This window comes from Acromyrmex echinatior, chromosome 10 (genome assembly GCF_024713525.1).
Source record: "Acromyrmex echinatior isolate Ae372 chromosome 10, ASM2471352v2, whole genome shotgun sequence".
Lineage (NCBI taxonomy): Eukaryota > Metazoa > Arthropoda > Insecta > Hymenoptera > Formicidae > Acromyrmex > Acromyrmex echinatior.
The window spans coordinates 7,502,239-7,521,619 of NC_141861.1; the positions used below are offsets into that span (position 1 = coordinate 7,502,239).

At 34.0% G+C, this 19,381-nt stretch overlaps 2 protein-coding genes across 10 annotated transcripts in view; one reads left to right on the top strand and one right to left on the bottom strand.

The window, feature by feature from the left end:
- Lar (tyrosine-protein phosphatase Lar) overlaps positions 1-19,381 on the top strand; it is a 468,166-nt gene that overhangs the window by 121,879 nt on the left and 326,906 nt on the right. The window lies entirely within an intron of this gene.
- The window catches only part of LOC147908252 (uncharacterized), a 326,417-nt gene continuing 315,272 nt past the window's right edge, over positions 8,237-19,381 (bottom strand). Inside the window, exon 4 of the transcript XR_015546473.1 lies at positions 8,237-18,250. The gene's annotated coding sequence lies outside the window, so the exon portion shown is untranslated. The remainder of the gene's footprint in view (positions 18,251-19,381) is intronic.

Sequence of the window (19,381 nt, forward strand, 5' to 3'; positions counted from 1 at the left end):
TGCAAGTCGTATTTTAATTCAGAAAAATATTCGCAACGGTGATGTGTAAACACACACACACACACACACACACACACACACACACACACACACACGGCCGTAGAAATTATTAAAAATCGAAAGCAATCTGACAGGCGATGGATGACAGTTGATGGATGAAAACGCATGTCATGTTTCTGGTATCTACCACTGTTCAATTAATCTCGATTTTTCAAATAATGGTCTTATTTTAAGATAAATCAAATGCTTTCAAGATATATTCTGGATTATTAAATTTATCTACCTTTTACTATTTTGGATGCAACAGGAATAACGTTACACGTTTACATTTTTCTGTACGTTTAAATAATAATAACCTAAAAAAAAAAATCTCACTTTTGAAACGAATCCTTTAATTTGCAATATATTTGAGCGTCACTTCCGCTGCGATTTAATCACTATTTTACATATGCAGTCATCAATTATACAGTTTCATTAAATCTATTATGTCAACGCTACGAAAGTTCACCGCACCGTCACGAGGACGAGTCGGGCTAACTAGAAGTTACACCGCTAATAAATCCGACGGAAATTCAATAGCGATTTCGGGGATTATCTATCCCGCACGGCATCATCGATCGCACATACATCGCCGAGAATACGCCAGGAATTTTTAAATACAGAACACGAGAACGCAGGGGTGGATAAATCCGACGCGCAAACGGCGGCATGAGAGCGGCAAAAAATTCATATTACTACAAATGCGGCGCGAATGAATTTACGACAGCCATAAATTCTTGCTTATTCCAAATTATGCCCCATATCTGTCGTTACCTGCCGCGACAGGATAAATTACGGTGTAGATAACACTGATATCTGTCCGTTTATAATAAATAAAGCGGTCTAATTTCGAATGTCCGCTCTCGTCGGTTCGCCCGTCGATGAATAACGACGCTTTTCTGTCGTCGGATTAAAGGGCCAAATAAAAAAGAACGATGGAAAAAGAGGAAACATTCAGGATCCCCGAAACTATCGTCGGCGTGCCGTGCACTCCTGAAATAACTGTCGTTCCGATGTCTTCCTCTTTTACTTTTTTCTCCGCTCCGCACTATTCGTTTGCTACTCCTACCTTTTCATCTCGTCTTTTTTTTATTCAAGCGTCTCGTACTAGGTATTCGACCATTCTAACCCGAATGCGGTGGTTCCGAGTAGGTCGACCGACTATTGGACATTCCACTCCATTTGCGAGACCTTTAAAATTGTAATATACTTCCCCTTCTTTTTTTTTTTTTAATTAAATTCCGTCCCATCCGCCCGTTCGTGCCTCTCGTTCGAGCGTCTATGCTGAAGACGCGAGGCTCATCGAATGCACTAGAACTCGATCTCACGACGATTTTTCACGGTTTTCCTTCCTTCTTCCCTTTTCCGATTAGAAGCTGAATATCTGGAATTTATGCCATTCGTCGCATGTCGACGCACGTTCAGTATAGAACACATATTTGTCAGCGCAAAACGATCGATGTGATATGGAGCTCTCAATATTACGGATCAGTACCTATCGATAGGTCAGATGCAACATCGTCTTGTCGGTATTTTTTGTATTTCCCTTCTTACAGGAATATCTCAAGATGTAGATATATTGTATAATATATGCGTACACATATACGTACATACATCGCGAAGTCGAATAAAACTAAATATTACAAAAGCGAGTTAAATCGTTTTGAGTGTTATTTAAAATTTTGCGTTACTGCTAGAGTGATACAGAGCGTGTATTCACTGAGAGAAAATCTGTTTGGTATTTGTAACTATACTTACATATTACTATGATTATGATTATGATTCCTATAATATTAGTAATAATAATTATATGTATAGTTCTATCAATCATATAATTGGCAACCGAAAATGATTATTATTATATGACGATAATTATAATTATAGTAATACCTACCAGTAGTCATAATCATAATTATAATAATATGTAATTATAGCTACAAACAGTTTTTCTCCCAATATTCTTGTAAGTTTATGCATTCAGAGAAATGTTTCGTATTTTTTACTGTACACTTTAAAAAATAAAATGTTAATTTTAACTTAAAGACATATAGTGGACTTTTGAGACATGTAAAAATATTAAAATTAACACAAAATGTTTATTTTAACATTTTTGCATGTCTCAGAGAAAGTCCACTATTATACGTTTTTAAGTTAAAATTATTAGGTGTTGGAATTAATTCGTAGCGTTTTACAAGTGATGGGAAGTACTTTCATTAATGTATTTTTTAATGCTCATGTGAAATAAATAACATTCTTTCATTAAAAACGCTACGAATTAATTCCAACACCTAATAATATTTTATTTTTTTTTAATAATGTAATTGCATGGTAAAATAATTATGGTTAAGATCTCCATTTTTACAGTTATTATATGGTATATTGTTAATAATAATTATTATATTTATAAAATTATTTTTTTGTACATAGAATTATAAATATGATTTTTTTTAAAGAGTTTTTTAAAGAGTTGTAAATATGATTATTATTACTACATAATAACTAACAACTAAAACTGAAGCTCCTACCCATAATTATTTTATTTGCAGTTATAAACACAAAACATTTTTCTCTCAGCGTGCAAATAAATATGACCGTGTAAATTAAATTTGCAAATTATTAAAATAAGCTAATAATTTTATACAGTTAATTTTATACATATATATACATATATATATATATACAACATGCATATGTAAAATGAAATATTTTACGAATGAATTTTGTATTATTACAGTAATTGTAGTGCAACATAATAATTTAAGAACAATAATTTTTTTACAAATTTGTATCAATTAGTTCTTTTGTTTAATTGCTAATATGAAATCAATTTAATATTTTGAGATAAATTTAATGTTTAATGTTTGTTTTAATTAATATATTTATATTACGAATGATTGTTATAACTATATATAAAGACGGTAATTAATTTCGAAATATCGTAAAAAATTGTTATGAAATCTTTTAATGGATACATCGCGAAAATAAAACTCAGAGACGCGTGTCGAATAGTTCGAAACTAAAACCAGCAACAAAACGTATCTCTCGCGCAATCCTGGTGCGTTTACTCGTGCCAACCTGCAATTTGAACAGGAACTTTGTCTACGTTAATGGTGGTCCCTCTCATGCATACGCTATAAATCGGCCGATGGCTAAAACCGTTTACAGTGTCGATTCACGCACCGCCAGGCTTTGATTCGGCATTGCGAAGAGCAATTTTCCCGGTGTCGGTTCTGTATGACGAACACACACGCACATCACGGCTTTTATGGAACGTGAACGCGAAGCTCGTTTCTCGCTTTTGTATAAGTAGCGCGAAACTCACAAAAAACTGTTTGCTCCACCGTGCACGCAGGCGTCGTCTAACGAAAATGCGAACTTCATAGCTCTCCGGCAAAGAGAGATGACCGAACTTCCTTATAAATTTCTGTTATCCTCTGAGATAAAGAAAAATTTATTGGTGAGACAAAAATTTTACCAAGCTCACGACTTTTAATGAACGCCAGTTTCGATCGTTTGAATTATTCCTATAACTTTTTATTTTTTTTTTTTGGTTATTTATTTCTGGATATTACTCTTTATGATATTTCCAGAGACTTGGTGTTGACTAAATAGTCTGATTTTGATCAATTTTAGAAAAAAATATTCCTTTCATTTCTGCACTAAGAGAAAAATTTTTAGTATTTGTAATTATAATTACATGTTACTGTAATATTAGTGTAATAATGGCTTTATATATATATATATATATATATATATATATATATATATATATATATATAATATAATTTTATCAATTTATAATCATTTTTTAAGAAAACCGTGTAAAATAATCATCCAAAAATTGTTAAATTATAAATAGTAATTAAAATAAATTATTGTACCCATTTTTAATTATCAATTATATATATATAGACACATATATATATTTATATATATTTGTTGCTAGAATTATACATATAATTATTATTAATAACATTAATCACAATCATGATAACATATGTAATTATAATCACAAATATCAACAACTTTTTTCAATGTATGATTATAGAAATAACTAAAAAATAACTGAAAAAATTTATTTATTTTTATATCTTATTTTATAGATAAAGAATTATATTTTATTAGATTGCTCCAGCAAGAAATTGCATTTATCTAATCTAATTTTTCAATCTTGATATAAAGTTTCTGTGTACATTTTTTAAAAGTTGATATTGAACAAAAGAAAAATCTGCGAGAGAAACTCCCTCTTGGGAGAAATATTTCATCGATTATCAAATATTGTGTCGGAAAAAGTAGATTTTCAACAAGAGATGAGAAATATAAATAAGACGAAAAAGACCGAAGGTATCACAAGGGAAGGAAATTTTATCTTAGAGCCCCTAAAGATGCGACTCATGAATCGCGTGGGGAGATAAAAGGCGATAATAAAAAGAGCAGAAAAGAGACATTAATATCATCTTGTATAGCAAAGTACAAATTTTGCGTAGTAATGTTGCATCGACAATTTATATTTTATTAGAGAAGACGGAAATCTCGCCATGCAATCGATTGCTGAGAATAAATCGTAAAGGAAAAATTTTACCAAACAAGGATAAAACTTTTTAAATTTGTACACATAACTCTGTATTCATGCAAGCATAACTCGTTACTCTAAAATGTTACAGGACCCTAAAAAAAAATAGAGATTTGGGAGAACATCGATACTCGTAAACATTGTCGTCCGACAATTTCCGTGACGTAGGATCGGATTAAAAATAAAACGCGCGACTTATCGCGCGACTGTAAATCGTTTTATGTGAAAAGTTCGGGGACGGGGGATATACTGTTCGCCGATCGTAAACGTGTCTGGAACACGTTCGTTCCAGGCGTTCGATAACGTACCGCTGTCCCAATAACGTTTCTGACAAACCGTCCCTGAGCGGGGAAAGAACTAGAGCCGCCAATCGACCGATTCTCGTACAGCCACTGAAAACTTCCTAAGCACCGTAGAAAGGAGGCCGGGGTAGAGGAGAGTCATGTGGAGAGGAGAGTCGAAGAGGTGAATCGTGCGGAACTCGGTCGACGGTGGAATAGGATTAGACCCGAGCTTTAATGCCTTTTAAGTCAATCGGAATCAACCTAATTGAATCGATCGGACCACTTTGACGCGCTGGCCTAACTCCAGCGGCGGTTTCCTTCGTGGCTTAACGTCCAACAAAATAGTCCATCGTCGTTTCATCGGACGGTTCCTGTGAAAGTGCTAGATAAATCCTATCAGCCGCTAGACGACGTAATGCCGAAGGGAGCTTACCGGCCATGCACTCGCCGATTATTGTTCTTATACGCGCGCGGCCAAAGTAACGAGCGGTTTAAGCATTTACGACGAGAGGCGTGTACTCAGCGCGCTTAACAGAAAACCACGTGAAAATGTATGAAAAAAAGATTTACGAGGTATGACAACGTTTACGCACGAGTTCGTCTTCCTGGCCGTGCGCTTTCTAGAGTTCCTTCTCGCGCGGTCGCGGCAAAGTGAGTTTGCCGTACTCTGCATTATAAAACGCGCATACGTCACTGCCGTAACGCCAGCTCTACTTTCGCGGTGGAGTTCCATCCACCTGACAAAACTAAGGCTATTCCTTCAGTTTTACTCGTCCAGGCAAGTGCACGAAGAATTGGTAAGTGCGCCCGCGCCGGGTGGTTTCTGAATTTGAGGCGACACGCTGTCTCGTATTTTCGTTTAAAAGAAAAAGATTATCAGTCAGAATTCAAGATGAAAGATGTAAATAATTCGTAACATTTCTTTATAAACCATTGGTCCTAAAAATTATTATAATGTTATATATTTTTTCATAAAAAAAATTATTCGATTTTATTAAAAGGTTGATCTTGATAAAAAAATTAAGGATTTTATATGATATACCTACTATGAGATAAAAGTACCGAGTTTATCAAAGTTTGTAAGATCAATGAACGCGAAGTGATACGGCGGCGATGCAAGGACAGAATAGGAAAGGCAAACTAGGCACTTATAATCGCGGCTTAGAATGCATGGAATAATTGTGCTCGAGCGAGCGAATGGACGCATCGTATTGTAGGCGGCTTAATGTTGCTGCAATCATAAAATATAATTTCTTTGTGGAGCGGCTTATTACGCCACTCGTTCCTTCATTCGCGCCCCCTGATCCTTTTTTAAGTCTCGCTTCGCCATTAAGTACTTTACGCCGCGGCAAAACAGCCGACACTGCATCAGAGTAACCGTGAGGATGGTCCAGGCAGGGCCGAGCGGTGGACCGTACGTAATGTATTTGCGCGTATGTGTGTATGCGTGTACATCGTATACAGAAATGCACCTCGGATACGAGAAAATATCTCATGCATCCTGTAATAAAGTGGAGATAAACAGGGAAATGGGCTTCTTTCGGGTGGCTTTTCTACCCGCATTTTTTGCGGAGCCCAACGGGTTTGCAAGTTTTAGAGTTGTTTGCACCCCCTCGTTTGTATTCTCCTTTTTCATCGTTATATCTCACTTTAGAAGTGAATCATATTTGACGCGTATACAAGATTAATACGAACACCAGAAAGAATATCATTTCGACATATGTCTTGTCTCTTGTCGACAGTATTTTCAAATGTAATGTCAAATGCGTTTTTTTTAAATGAAATTGTCTGACAGGTAAGAGTGACGTTGTCGTATGGAATGATGTGAAGAAATGAGAATGGCGAAAATGATCGGGACGGAAGGAGGAGTAAGAAAAATAATTAACGTGCGAAGTCGCGAGCTGTCTGTTAACAATTTGTCAATTGCTCGAGCGGGTTTGTTGACCCAGCAGAACTGTCATCATCTTCTAATCGGTATGAGAAAGAGAGGACGAGAGTGAAAAAGAGATAGAAACACCGGTTCTACTTGGCAAATTTTATCAATTTCGCTATTTCCTGGCAACGGTCCAGCAGCGGTTCTGATCGTTACAAGCGAAGCGTTTATTCTCTTGTCTCTGCGCTAGCGAGGGATTCGTTCGGGAAATCGCAGAACACGTTTATAACGTCGCACGGATTTCCTGAGCCATCCGGGCGAACGTTTTGGTTTGGATTTATGCAATACAAAACTTGAAACGCGACATTCGGATGATACGTTTCATACGAGACGCGTGAGAATTCTTCTTCTCTCTAGGACATTTCTTTTAAAATGTTTGATATTTTTCAGAGTTGGGAATGTTACTTTATAAAAATGACACGTTACCATCACCATTATTTTTTGTAAAAAATAACTTATTATTACTCGTCACTAATTTTAATTTAAAAAGTAACGAGTTATTATTTTTTTTATTTAGAAAGTAATGATTCATTACTTTTTGTTTTAATAATTAATATTAATTGTAACAATCAATATTAAAATTTAAAACAATAAGCTAATCTCTAAGCTAATCTCTATATAGCTCTTCTCTTTATATTAAACTTTATTTAAATATTCTATAATTTCTTATATTAACTTTTTTACTTTTTAATATACTTATCTTTAGATTTTATGAACGCAAATTTTGTTAAATATTTCTATTAAATATTAATATTATTAAGAATGCAATTCAATATTGCTAGTAAAAAAATTTATTTATATAGCTTTCACTTTACATATTCACATGCAAATTTTCAGTATTAGCAGTGACTATATACATATCGGAATGCAACTTAAAATATAAAATAATAAAACACAAAATATTTTTCAACTATCAAATTTTATTTAAAGAAAATATTTTTATTCAACACCAACAATAATGTAATATATATAAATAAATATAAAGATAATACAGAATTTAAGTAATGATAGATAAAAATAATAGCTGAATTCGTTACACTGTAAAAATATAATAAATCTGTAATGATAACAATGTACAAAAAAATAATGATGATATTACTGAGAAAAATGATAACAGTAATTCCGTTACAAGGTAATTGCGTTAAGTAACATGTTGCTTCCCAAGCCTGATATTTTTTATTTATTTGAAACCGTAGCCCTTTGCAAAAGAAATTTAATGCATTTTGTATGACAATAATTATTATTATCATTTCAATTTCTAAAAAATATTATTTTTGATCAGTGATTTTCAGCCGCTCATATTACCATTTTCTGCAAATACATGTCGGTAAATTTATTTTATTTAAACTTTACAAACAAGAATAAAGATAATAAACCTCTGTGCGATCGGTCTCTTTTTAACTGAAATTATTTTTTTTTTATTTTATGTAAAGGATCACTTGGAGTTTTAAAAATCTGTATTGTTAACAATATATTATTGATTGTTTTCCGATTTGTTAATATTTCAGAATATTATGGACATGGATTTATTCACAATTTGCAGAAAAAAGTTGATACATATTAAACAAATATTACAAATCGAATAAGCATTTTAAGTAGCTTATATTATTCCAATATTAAAAAGAAATAAAGATATTAATTAATAGAACGCTTTTTTATTGTGGCTTTTCGGAATTTTTAAAAATTCGTATAATTATTAGAGAACGAAATAAAAAGTTATTAAAGAAGAAAGAAAATATATCCACACACAATTCACATCTTTTCGCTAGGGTATAAAAATACTTCAAGTGATTATTTTTGTGTTAATGTTGCAATTATATATCCATTCTTTCCTTTCCTCGGGTCAATAAAATCTTTAAAACCGGAAGTTTTAATCAGATGAAGTTTTTAATCGGATAATATTTCGTATTATACGGGATAGGAATGCATGGCAGGAAATTGATACGTGCGTAATGAGATTACGTTTCTCGATATCGCAATGCCTAAAAAAAAGTGAGAATTTGTCAAAGAGGGATAGAATTGAAACCGACGATGCTCATATATCACGTAAATAAGATGTTAAATAAAATCAAATGGCAACAACTCTCTTGTTGGGAATCGGACAATTACTTTATGCGACTACCATTTGCGAGAAAGAGATGAAGAGAAAGAAAGGAATAGAGAAAGAAAGAGAACAGATCGCATGCATACGTTTACAAGTTGCGTAAAGCCTCGCGGCGTATAAAGTTCGCGATCGGAAGCTGTCATGTTTCCCTCTAACGATTTCCGTATATTGCAGCGGACATTGTATATCCACAGATGTACGAATAGATTACGCGCTTACATAGCACGAAAAGGGAGGAGAACAAAGCTAAACTCGTAGCGAAATATTGTAAATTCAAATCGTCTATTACATAAGCTGAGAAATCGATCGGTCACGATATCTTATACGGGGGATGAGTGTTAGAATGTAAATGATGATAAAGCTCTTGTTCTGACAGAAGAGGAATGCAGGAACCGTCCTCTTTTGCGAGAAAGGTGTTGTACACTCAATACGTACTGTAAGTGCACGACGCGACGATAGAATTTTTACGATATCGTAAACTATCTATGCGCGGAAAGCCATAGTGATAATACGTACTCTACTCTTCTGGATATTCTTCCATGTACGTCGACTCTTCACCAACGAAGAGCACGAAGTATCGAACGAAGTACTGTATAAGAACCGAATGCGCCGGCCTTTGCGCCGACATTGCTGAAATTTTATTAGATAGATTTTTCACGTCGATCTCTTCTTTCCTGTCTATCGTGTGCCACGTTTATGTCTCTTCCTTTGATTCCTTTTCCTTTGTCATTCCTTTTTTTTCTATTCACATAAGAATGCACGGAAGTCTGGCTGGCAGGCTTCGGCAACCAATATCTCGGAGTGCGACTTAGCCTTGATCCCTCTTTTATATCCACTGGATTTAAATAATGGAGACCATGCTAATTCGCCGTCAGTGATGGTCAACCTTCAAGCGCACTCGACGGAATTCAATCGCGTAGCCGGGAATCTTGCGAAAATTCAGAAAGAACGTTCTACTCGAAGATCCATTATCTTTTTACTTAAATTTGATTTATATTCGAAACGAGAAAGAACATTTACCGATCTATCGCCGATGCATACGAATTACAAATGCGATAAAACTACAATGATATTACTTTGAAGTTGTAAGCATTTTTTTGATTTGATTAAATTCTTTTGGCATTTTTTTTTTCATTGTTTCATATTTATAGTTTTTAATTATATTTTTAAGAGAATGTCTCTAGAATTATTTTTCGTATCATATTTTTTATTTTCCACCACGCATGCATATCTTTTCCATTTTATTAAAGAGTTATTTTTATCCTTGCAATTTTGATATTTGAGGATTTCTTGACAAAATAACAGAAATAATTAAAAAATCGTTTGCTTTTTAAAGATTTTTGAGATCACTAAAATCGATTTTGACCACAAAATTCTAAAATTCAAATGGAAAAAAAAAACAATCTGAATATCGTGAAACTATGTTTTAGGAGATTCTTGGTACCTCTCAGTTTGAATGTAGTCTGAAAATATCGAATTTCAAAAGTGTGGTAAGCTCCATGAAGGGAAGGATCTAGTGTCAGAGGGCTTATAATCAAAGTTTGGAAGTTAGTTTGGGAAGCAATACTAACTGTTTACGTAACACTGATGATCTTCAAATAAAGTCAAACTTGGTGTTACATACATTTCGCAATTAAAAAGTTCCTAAAACCAAATTTTATCAAATTATTTTTTTGAAATTCCATCTGCTATATTGAATCTACCATTTTGAATTTTTTACTTTTATCTCAATTTGAATAAAACATTATCAAATTACCCCACAGGGTACTTTCATAAAAATCCAGGGAGCACTTTAAAATAAAAGGGAGTGACGATCTTAAACAATCGTTGCTCCATAAAGGATTAAAATTTTAATTATCCATCTAATACTAACTTTGTATAGAAGAGAATTGCAAATCTATTTTTATTTGATAAATTATATAAGTCATTGAAACATTCACGAGATAAATATCATCATACGATTAACGGCAAATATCGTGAAGCTAATAGATGGTAACTCTTCTAAATATGGTCACAAAGTTAAAAATGTTTTCCAGCTTCAATATCTATGCTAATCCTCTGTCGTTTCTTTACCCTTCGTCACCGTACTTTTCCTGCGATGGTCGCTTTCTTCGTTCCGTGTCATCGCACTCCTTTGTGCCCTCGATCCGCCACTGTCCTTTTACGGTTACGTAAACAGCGATTTGAAAAGCGATTTCCGCGACGCAGAGCGGCCAAGAGCAGAGGAAGATAGCTGAACCAAGTCTGTAATGTCGCAGTAAAAATACTTTTACGGCCGGTGAGGTTCCCTGTGACCCTAGTAAACGTAATAGCACGTTATATTCCTCGCAAAATCGTCTTTATTTTAGCCATCGAACCGTAGGTCATCGATTTCTGGACGATGAAATTACGAGAAGATATACCGATGTAATTACTTTAAAATATTACGCTGAAATTTACCATGTTACTATTTCCTTATGCTGTTGCTGTGCTATTACCTCAAATCGCATTTTGCGCGCCAATAAATACCCGTGACGCCGAATTATTAATTAAAATTAACATAAAGCCACATAATGTCACGTAAAATTGTTCCGCCGTGTTGGAGCGTAAAATGTTATAAGCACGGGATTAAAGTAAAACATTGTTTCAAATGAAATTTATTTCAGTCAACATTTTCGTTAATCATTTAATACAATGTAATTATAAAGAAATAATAGCGAAAAACGAATTGGAAATATATCTTTAAAAAAGTATTTTAAATAAATTTCAAACAATTTGTGGTCACACATTTATTTCATTTTCTGAATTATTTTTTTAAGATTACTTTCGCTCTAATCATTCGTCACATTTTCGCATTACAACTTTTCACTTCCGGTATCAGAGCTGTGCCACCGCGGTCGCCATACTCTTTGACTCAGAACCGGATAAAATAAAACGCAAAGCCTTACACCTTACGTAAGCATTATTGAGATATACAGAAGTGCAGGCTTGTCTCAGCGCTTCCGTGTTAGACAGCAAGCGTGCTAGCTCGATGGTTGGTTTTATGAATATCAAGTGTTATCGTTGTACCTCGAATACTGCCGTGGCAAGTAATAATATATTGTACGTCGTTGTTTACCGTATCAACGACGTCCTCTTTTCTCCCACGTGCAAACGTTTACTTTTCACTGCCGGGTATTATTACTTACACCATCGACAAATATTTGCCTATCGGAAAATTTGTTGTTGCTATATTTTGTTCGTAAGTTATGTCATCGGTCTTAATCGCGCGTTGCGTGCCAATCTTGTTTGCGAGTAATGAAGACTAACGCAAAAAAAAAATTGAAGAACCCCATTGTTGGCGCCATGAAAACGAACTGTTGGCTGCAAAAATTATACTCGACATACATTCGTACAGAATTGATATTGATAAATATAATTAGAGCGAGAAATGAAAAGTGAATCAATGTTTGCTATTAGAGATACCGAAATATTTCACTTATTTCGTAATGGAGTTACAGTAATTCCATTTTATTATAAATCAATTTGGATGACGTTGAATCACATTTTATTTATTTCTTAATACATCCACCGTAAAACTTGCATATTTATAGGATTCTTTTTAGGAGGAACATCTGTAGTTATTTATATTTCACGGCTCCTTGCAACGAACATTGCCAGGTACGATACGTCGAGATTGCGCCATTGAACGGGCCGTTAGAATCAAACGTGAAATTCAAGTCTGTTTAGCCTTAGATCGCTCGCTCGACTAGAATCACTCCGCCCATTTCCTATTTCGAGCCAAATCCCCTCTATAGAATCCATTAGTTCGAGTCTAATCTTCTATTCAGCATTTCCGTTATAGTTGTCAACATTACAATGGAAGGCTGATTAAACCACCCCCGTCAATAGTACTATTGCGCACGCCGCCGGTGTCGCCGACAACGCCGGTGTTGCTGTTGCTAAAATAATTATTCGTTCACTTCCCAAACTGATGCAAATCGGCAGCGCGCGCCGTGTGCAACGCGAATAAATATTGCAGCCGGTGCGGCGAAAACATTGCAAAAAAAAAAAGGTGTGGGAGAAAAGGCCAGCGTTCTCCTGCTGGCCTCTTCTATTTTGTTTTTTGGTTCCATCGTGCAGTCGACCACTGCAACAAAAATTTTCCAGATCGTTATTATTTATTATCGAAGTACACGCTGTGTCGATACGCCGCGCGTAATCGGCCGTGCAAAACGCTCAATCCTTGTGCAAAATGTGTGCGAGAGAGAGAGAGAGAGAGAGAGAGAGAGAGAGAGAGAGAGAGAGAAAGATTGAAGAACATTGTTTTTCAAGTTAAATTGAGAAACGCGATGCAATGAATTCTACCTTCCTATATTAGTTACAGCTCAACAAATTGTGTGTATGATGATGTAGCGCTTGTTTATGATATTAACCATAGCCTCGTAAAATAATCCGTTTTCGTATTCACCATTACCATAAACATCTCCAGATACGTTGCATTCGTCTATACATTTTCTGTGCGAGTGTATACATATATCGAAATTGAAATTTGCAAAAGGGGAGGCTCATCGATGCGATACTCCAACCCGCGGGGAAATAATAATTAGCCAAGCCGGGAAATCTATACGAGATGGAATTATTACGGTATGTAGCGTTACGCAGACTATCACGAACATTACAATTTCAGGCGCGTGATTCGCCGCTTCCAACCGGAATTCGGAATTTGGTGGGTACGGGTATCGCGGGTAAACGGCATGTACCAATATAACTTGTTGCAAGGCTAATTTTAACTGGCGGTTGTAAACGGCGTGAATCGAGCCAGCCGCTTCGCGCCGTTCCGTCGCGATAATTTTCGTCGGAAAAATCTAGCACGGCGCGTGCTTTGTATTTCTCGTTGGTGAATTCGCGGTATTAATTGCAACTATGATATTGTTCTTTTTTTTCCTCTGATCGTTTTCTCTCAGTGCCTTTTCCCGTCTCTCGCTAACCAGCGTCAATACGAGACGACGATCATTAGTGAACGCACCGCAAATTATTAACACGATTACGAGGTTGCGCGGTAATCCGCGTAATGTATTTCACAATTTTGGGCCAAGCGCGAGATGCACGATAATGAAATTTTTTTCGGGATTAACTGACCGTGCATGAATTTCCACTGGTATTCATATTAATAACTAACAGTTTGGAAAAGTATTAGGTCAAGCGATGTCTAATTAAACTCAATCAGAAAAAATAATATATATATGTATATTTGTCTATTAAAAAAAATATTTTGTAAATTTATATTACACCGTAAATTAATAGTTTAATTTATATAGTAATTTATAATAAATTACTATTAATTTTCCAAAGGATTTTCTGAGCGAAAATCGATTTCTCGAGCAAATGGCAATGTTTTTCGAAGTTTCGAATTGTCAACTTTTTGGTTTTATTTATTTTTTTTATTTTTTGTATTATTTTCAACAATAGTATTTGACGATGTTCGTTTGCCGATAAGCCACACCGATTAAATTTATCCGGAGCGTATATTCGTCGGATCGTGCGTGTTAATAACTCTCAGTTATCAACAGTTCATTGCACCTAACTCCCAGACAAACAGATCGACAATAAACATACGAGTTATACTGTACGTGTACGCGCGTACAGAAGGGCACATCACAATTTGACATATGGATATCGCGCGGCAATGCCAGGCAATATAGGAGTCATTACTTTACATCTCGCGCACGGATCACCGACCAATTATTGACAGTCGGTGATGTAATTATCCACCGTTATGAAACGCAGGAATCACGACTAAATGTAATCTGCAACGGCATATCCGATATTCTTTCACGTTGACTCCGGCGCATCGGAATTTCATGCCGATAATCATCTCGCGGTTTTCATAAAAACGAAATTGAAAGAAACGGTTTTAAAGCGGCTAGTCAATAGTTCATTTTGTAATATGTTTGCATGTACAGTGATTATAGAAACATATAAATATCGCTCTTGGATTCGAACATACAAAAGATCGTGCAAAATTCAATGTAGGTAATTTAAAATATATGCAATATTTAATGTAATTAGAACGAATCTTTATATCTCATTTCTATATTTTTAACTTTATTTTCTTTCATTTGATGCTTAATTTTTGAATGTAAATACAAAATACAACAGATTTTGTGATTTTTAACGAGTTTTACCATTTTAGTTAATTAATTTTTCTAGAATATCTTCAGCTTCTTTCAACGGACAAATTATTTGTAAAAAACATTTTGTACACTACTGAAATATTTTTGCTCGTGGATCAGTAATTGCATTGTGACTAATATGATTTGTAATAGAAAAAATATAGATTAAAAACACAAATTAAAAATAACGCAAAGTTTTCTTGGAATATAAAAAAATTAGCCAGACGTAAGTTTTTCTTTTAAATATATCCATCGATTTAAATATAGATATAATGATCTTGATAAAAATAATATCCACATGTGTGTACACAAAAAAATCTCTTTTTTTCAAAACTTTAATTAAGAGAAGCAATAGCTTTTCAGTAATGGTAAAAACATGGTAAAAAATGTTGTATATTTGTGTTGGAAACGTCCATTCACGTTCTTGTTAACCGTTTGTAATGAATAATTTAACATATTCGAATATTTAATATATTGTGATTATGTTATATATTATGTATTTTGATATTCAACATTTCTTAGTCAAAATGACACAATTTATGAATAAACAAGTAACATAAAAATAGTGTTTTAAAACGGAAATTCTGAGTTATATAAATAAAATACATTAATTTAACATATCATAAATGTTAATTACTAAAAAATATATACTTCCACAGTTTGTTTTTAAACTGTGTTAGCATTACTTTTTTTGTGATAATTTTTTTTACACAACATATGTTTTCTAGTATTTTATCTTATGTTAAATGAACATAAAAATTTGAATGGACCATTTGGGACATGTAAAATGTGTTATATTTGACACAAATTTTCCAACGGTGCATCTTTTTATCGCGAAGCTTTTATACATGATTATCAGATTACGAAGTGATTTTTAAATTTTCATATATTTTGCAGAATACTGAACTTACAACTCTTAAATTGCGATTTTTTAACGTGCGATAAATTTGAAATATTCATGATATTTTTTTTAGTGTCAGAAAGAAATGCTCTTATTTTTAGTGCGCATAGAAATGTCGATCGATGCTTTCAAAAACTAATGTATCGTCGAAGGAAAGAAAATAAAAGCGAAAAGGAATAAAAAGAAATGAAAAAATCGGAAAACAACTGCATACTCATTTAATACCGATTTACTTAAACTGTAGATAACGTGAGTAACGTCCAACATCTTCGTTGATCATCAATTCGTCGCTGTTCATCTTCGAACGAGGAAGATCGCCGATTATTGTCTTCTTTAACGACTTTAATATCATTATTGATAGAGCTGCTCTACTAGAAGTGAGAAATCTTGACTGTAAAATGTTTATATACATGTCACATGTAATGTATATTTTTCAAAACGATTATCTGACCGAACAGGCGCACCGTTTCACGTAGCTTTTACGTAATAGAGAAACGTATCACGTCAGCCACGCCTTCGGTCACGCATTTTTTCTCATTAGCAAAAAAAAAATACACGGAATACACCCAGTAGACATGCCATCCGCCTATGAGAGGATACCTCGCTGACCGCGATGAGATCACGAACAACTTACGTATAGGGTGTTTTCGCCTTCGTACGATACTTTGCTTCTTCACTACGCTTGTGAAATTGGATGAAACTGCTAGAATGGGCTTAGGTAAACAATGTGAGGAAAGAAAAAGAAAAAGAGAGAGAGAAGCCCGATCGCACGCGCAGGGAATATCCCGTGCGTGAAAAAACAGAGTGAACGCCACTCGATATCTCTTTTGATTGCACGGAACCTCTAAGGGTTTAGACCAAAATGGCGTCTAAAGCCGTTAACAACATTTGCTTGATACAAAACAGCTCTGTAACCTGTACTTATAGAGAATTAGAGGCTGCAAACAAGTAGATTACATGAAGAAACAACGTAAAGTTCTTGAAATTAGACTTAGACATCTAATTAACTCCTTCAGATTCTGTGTAATGCAATAAATAAATCGTCTTTGGTCGGTTTTTTTATTATATTTTGTATTGTATTACAATAATGAGAAGATTATTATTATTTGTCTTAATATATATAAATTAAAAGATATTTATCCGTAATAATAAATAATTAAATTTATTTAATTTATCATCTGAGATCAGATGTACAAGTAATAATGTCAGAAAAATAATCAAAATTTTGTTATAATTATTTAATATGAATTGCTTATTAGTGCCCTTAAATTGAATTTGGAAACATTTGTTTAACATGGTTCCAATAAAATCAGATCTGAAGGGGTTAAAACGATATCGTATCACGAAAATTTATGTATGTGTGTATATGTGCGACATTGATGTAATAAAGCATATAGGCTGTGTTTGCTTTGGCGTTCATAACACTTTAAGCGTCGTTTCATCCTTGTTGTTTAGTAAATATTAAACAAGGACAATTGATACTCACAAGCGCTATGAGCGATAAAGCGAACGCAGCCATAGCGATGTATCAATAGCACGCAAATCATATGTGTGTTAGTGTTATTGAATCAGTAAAACAGACGATTTTAGGATCCCTTTAAAATCCGATTAACCAACTATGTATTATATATTTTTCTGCCCATTTTATCTATCTGCACGTTAAATACTATCATTATTTGTTCCGTACTAACTAACATTTGAATATCCTAAACGCGAGGACGATGCATCCGATAATTCAACAATATTCGGCCAAGCCCTCACGTATTCACCCTCGAGAATCTTGGGCACGACCCCTTCTGGCTGACCTTTCGCAAATAGCGGAAGCTTACTCGATAATACGCGTGCACCCGTGCATCCTGTGCAGAAAATCAAACGCGCGTACAGGCGTTTGTGGCTTGGAGAAAGGTCAGTCGAGTAACGATGTTCAGTGTTACTATATTAAATGTCATGCTTAAATATGCTCCGCGGAAATATCGACTATATGTCCAACGAGCAGAGACGGCTTGCGTTCGCACTCACGATAGTGAAACCGCTACCCTTCGTGGCGTGCAAATTTTTCCGCGTCCTGGATTTCACTCCCCGGAGGACAGAAATTGAAGTCGCTTCCGCCTCTCGGGCACGTACACCAGTTATTTCAGAGATATAAGGAATTCTTAGGAATTCGCCGTTGGCGATCGAATGATCTGGATACTTTACCGGTACGGGACAGTGCCATGAATTCTCAAACAGTTGCGAGCTCCGTAATTCCTCACGTATCTAAGTCCGCATCGAATCTCGAATGTCTAGTGAGTATAATAGGTATTGAGTCAATGGCGTACAAGTTATACGATTATACGATATTACGATATGTGAATTAAAAGATAAATAAATAATTAATCCTCCGTCTGCTGTCTGGGTCTATTTGACACAAGCAAAATTTCATTCTTAAATTTTCTCGAAATAGAAGATGGAAGATTCTGGTTTCACTATTTAATAACAAGAAAATTATTTGGTTAATATAATAAAAATGTTGAAATATAATTTAAAATTTTTCCACATTTTTTGAAAATTTGGAACATTAAAAAAAACTTGGGTTGAACAAAAAAGACGGACAGAGTTAAAAATATGATTGCAAACAGAGAATTAACTTGCCTTTTCACCGGCAATGTAAAATTTTCAATTATAGTCTGCAACCCAGGTTATTGAGGTCCGTAGTAAATTTTTTCATTGTTTCAGACTATATAAAAGTCTAAAAAAAATTCGTGTACACTTGGAAAACCTTTAACAACAAATTTTTACTATAATATAATAGAAGCCGGATTGTATTTTATTTCTTTTTTATAAATTTAAATGTGAATAAGGGTTTTGAAAAAATGTAATATCGATTAAAAATTCATAATTTATATGAATGAATGAAAAGAAATTTGTTTACGCTACAATACTTAAGGATATGTATTTATTAAAAAAATATTATAATATTTGCTTCAAAAAATTAAATTATTCGGAAATGAAGATTTTTATAAGTAAAAACAAAGAAGAAAATAATAATACAATTATAATGGAGTAATTAGTAAATTCCTTTTATATTAATTAAAATGAGTACAATGATTTTAAAATAAAAATATTATACAGTACAACCAATACAATAATGTATATGATATTTCTCGCTACCAATTTGCCATTTAAAGCACAGTACATGGTTTTCCTTTGATCATTGACATTGAAAATGAACATCTTTTGCGTTTCTCTAATTTAAGTCTCTCTAGAGAAGTTTCTCTTCTTCAATTTCGAGTAGTATATCACGAATGTATAAAGTAAAATACTTAATTAATGACAGCGTCCCGAATACTAGCAATCTAATTTTAAATGCTTTTGTTGAATATATAAATTATATTATGAGTAATTGTATTTAATTTTACTTATAAGTAGGTACT